Raw genomic sequence first — 4,135 nt, forward strand, 5'->3', positions numbered from 1 at the left:
TAACCCCACCATGTTACTCTGGGCAGCCACGGAGTGTCGCTCCTTTCTCAACCCAGTTGATATTGTTGTTCTCTCTCCAGCTGCCCAGTACACTAATACTCAAAGAAGAGAGCTCGGAAGTCGATATTAGTTTCATACTACTCCCTTACTAGGTCGGGCTCGGGTGGGGGCACAGCTATTCTGGGGAGCAAGGGGCTGAGTGTTCTAACGTTTATCAAGCAACTTTTAATAAGGAGATGAAGGTTCGGTATTTTTCATGCGATATCAGTTTTGTGTGGTGAACGAGAGGTCCTCAGAACCTGGTCCTGGCTTCACTCTACTGTTCAAGTGATCGATCCATAACGGGAATACTATTATAGAGTTTCGCACTTCTTGCTGCATTCCAGTGACTGAACGAGCCGGCGTATGCGTCGCGTCGTTTTTCTGGAGGGAACTCACGCTTGAGGTTAAGGATGAGATTCTCTCCCGGGAGGTTCCTTCCAGCGTGGACTCTTTTGATTGCTCTCGCCATCCGCATAGAACGACGGGTAGATCTTCGTCACCGAGCTCGTGGAAGAGAGCTCGCGTTAACGCGTGTTTCCCCTCTCCGCATCTCAACCATCTCCTCCCACCGGCTCAGAGACTGAGCCCATGCAGCTGGGAGGTATTCGCATCTCGACTAAGGAGAGGGAACGGAGGATCACCAAACGCCTTTGCCTCTATTGCGGTTTCTGCTGGACATTTTGTCATGCATGTCCAGTAAAAAGCCAGAGCTCATCAGTAAGCGGAGGGCTACTGGTGAGCGCTACCTACTCAGGTCTCTCCATCAAGATCCTGTACTACCTTGTCGGTCCATCTGCGCTGGACCGGTTCGGCTGCTTCCTGCAGTGCCTTTGATAGACTCAGGGGCTGGAGGGTTGTTTTATGGACGAAGCATGGGCTCGGAAACATGACATTCCTCTCAGACAGTTAGGGAAGCCCACGCCCATGTTCGCCTTAGATGGTAGTCTTCTTCCCAGTATCAGATGTGAGACACTACCTTTAACCCTCACTGTATCTGGTAACCACAGTGAGACCATTTCCTTTTTTTGATTTTTCGTTCACCTTTTACACCTGTTGGTTTTGGGTCATCCCTGGCTAGTATGTCATAATCCTTCTATTAATTGGTCTAGTAATTCTATTCTATCCTGGAACGTTTCTTGTCATGTGAAGTGTTTAATGTCTGCTATCCCTCCTGTGTCTTCTGTCCCCTTTACTCAGGAGGAACCTGGTGATTTGACAGGAGTGCCGGAGGAATATCATGATCTGCGCACGGTCTTCAGTCGGTCCAGAGCCAGCTCCCTTCCTCCTCACCGGTCGTATGATTGTTGTATTGATTCTCCTTCCGCGGACCACTCCCCCTCGGGGTAGACTATACTCTCTTCGCTCCCGAACGTAAGGCTCTCGAGGATTATCTGTCATGTTTCTCTCGACCCGGTACCGTGGTGCCTTCTTCCTCTCCCGCTGGAGCGGATTTTTCTTTGTTAAGAAGAAGGACGGTACTCTGCGCCCCTGCGTGATTATCGAGGGCTGAATGACATAACGGTTAAGAATCGTTATCCGCTTCCCCTTATGTCGTCAGCCTTCAGATTTTGCCAGGGAGCCAGGTTCTTTACTAAGTTGGACCTTCGTACGCTTTACCATCTCGTACGCATCAGAGAGGGGGACGAGTGGAAGACGGCGTTTAACACTCCGTTAGGGCATTTTGAATACCGGGTTCGCCGTTCGGTCTCGCTAATGCCTCCAGCTGTCTTTTCAGGCATTAGTTAATGATGTACTGAGAGACATGCTGAACATTTTTGTTTTCGTTTACCTTGACGATATCCTGATTTTTTCACCGTCACTCGAGATTCATGTTCAGCACGTTCGACGTGTACTCCAGCGCCTTTTAGAGAATTGTCTCTACGTGAAGGCTGAGAAGTGCGGCCTTTCTGTCTCCTCTGTCACATTTCTCGGTTCTGTTATTTCCGCTGAAGGCATTCAGATGGATTCCGCTAAGTCCAGGCTGTCAGCGATTGGCCCGTTCCTAAGTCACGTGTCGAGTTGCAGCGCTTTCTCGTTTCGCTAATTTATCGGCGTTTCATTCGTAATTTCGGGTCAAGTGGCTGCCCCTCTCACAGCTCTGACTTCTGTCAAGACTTGCTTTAAGTGGTCCGGTTCCGCCCAGGGAGCTTTTGATCCCCAAGAAGCGTTTTACATCCGCCCCTATCCTTGTACTCCTGACGTCACATAAACAATTCATTGTCGGAGGTTGACGCTTCAGAGGTGGGCGTGGGAGCCATTCTGTCTCAGCGCTTCCAGTCTGACGAAAGGTCCATCCTTGCGCTTACTTTTCTCATCGCCTGTCGCCATCGGAACGCAACTATGATGTGGGTAACCGCGAAATGCTCGCCATCCGCTTAGCCATAGGCGAATGGCACAGTGGTTGGAGGGGGCGACCGTCCCTTTTGTCGTTTTGGACTGACCATAAAGACCTTGAGTACATCCGTTCGGCCAAACGACTTAAGGCACGTCAAGCTCGTTGGCGTGTGTTTTTCGCTCGTTTCGAGTTTCGTGATTTCCTATCGTCCGGGAAATAAGAACCACCAGCCTGATGCCTTATCCCGTCTCTTTAGTTCTCTGTGGCTTCTACCGACCCCGAGGGGATTCTCCCTGAAGGGCGTGTTTGTCGGGTTGACTGTCTTGGGGAATTGAGAGACAGGTAAAGCAAGCACTCACTCACACTGCGTCGCCCGCGCTCTGTCCTAGTTAACCTTCTGTTCGTTCCTGTCTCTTACTCGTCTGGCTGTTCTTCAGTGGGCTCACTCTGCAAGTTAGCTGGCCACCCCGGCGTTCGGGGTACGCTTGCTTCTATTGCCAGCGGTTTTGGTGGCCTACTCAGGACGGGACAACGCGCCGTTTCGTGGCTGCTTGTTCGGACTGCGCGCAGACTAAGTCAGGTAACTCTCTCTCCTCCGGTCGTCTCAGACCGCTCCCATTCCTTCTCGACCATGGTCTCACAATCGCCTTAGACTTATTTACCGGTCTGCCTTCGTCTGCGGGGAAGACTGTGGATTCTTACGGTTATCGATAGGTTCTCTAGGCGGGCACATTTCATTCCCCTCGCTAAGCTTCCTTCCGCCTAAGGAGACGGCACAAATCATCATTGAGAATGTGTTCAGAATTCATGGCCTCCCGTTAGACGCCGTTTCAGACAGAGGTCCGCAATTCACGTCACAGTTTTGGAGGGAGTTCTGTCGTTTGATTGGGTGCTTCCGTCAGTCTCTTCTTCCGGGTTTCATCCCCAGTCTAACGGGTCAAGCAGAAAGGGCCAATCAGTCGATTGGTCGCATATTACGCAGCCTTTCGTTTCGAAACCTGCGTCTTGGCAGAACAGCTCCCCTGCGTGAGTACGCTCACAACTCGCTTCCTTCGTCTGCTACCGGGCTATCCCCGTTTCAGAGTAGTCTTGGCTACCAGCCTCCTCTGTTTTCGTCCCAGCTCGCCGAGTCCAGCTTCCCTCCGCTCAGGTTTTTGTTCCAACGTTGTGAGCGCACCTGGAGGAGGGTCAGGTTTGCACTTTGCCGTTACAGGCGCAGACTGTGAGAGCCGCCAATAAACGTAGGATTAAGAGTCCTAGGTATTGTCTGCGGTCAGAGAGTGTGGCTTTCCACTCGTACCTTCCCCTTACGACAGCTTCTCGCAAGTTGACTCCGCGGTTCATTGGTCCGTTCCGTGTCTCTCAGGTCGTCAATCCTGTCGCTGTGCGACTGCTTCTTCCGCGAAATCTTCGTCGCGTCCACCTGTCTTCCATGTCTCTTGTGTCAAGCCTTTTCTTCGCGCCCCCGTTCGTCTTCCCCCCCCCCCCCCGTCCTTGTCGAGGGCGCTCCTATTTACAAGGTACGGAAGATCATGGACATGCTGCTCGGGGACGTGGCACCATGACTTAGTGGATTGGGAGGGTTACGTCCTGAGGAGAGGAGTTGGGTTCCCATCTCGGACGTGCTGGACCGTTCGTTGATTGATGATTTCCTTCGTTGCCGCCAGGTTCCTCCTCGAGTGCCGCCAGGAGGCGCTCGGTGAGTGGGGGGTACTGTCATGTTTTGTCATTGATTATCATGTCTTGTCCCTGTGCTTC

This window comes from Salvelinus sp. IW2-2015, linkage group LG11 (genome assembly GCF_002910315.2).
Source record: "Salvelinus sp. IW2-2015 linkage group LG11, ASM291031v2, whole genome shotgun sequence".
NCBI lineage: Eukaryota > Metazoa > Chordata > Actinopteri > Salmoniformes > Salmonidae > Salvelinus > Salvelinus sp. IW2-2015.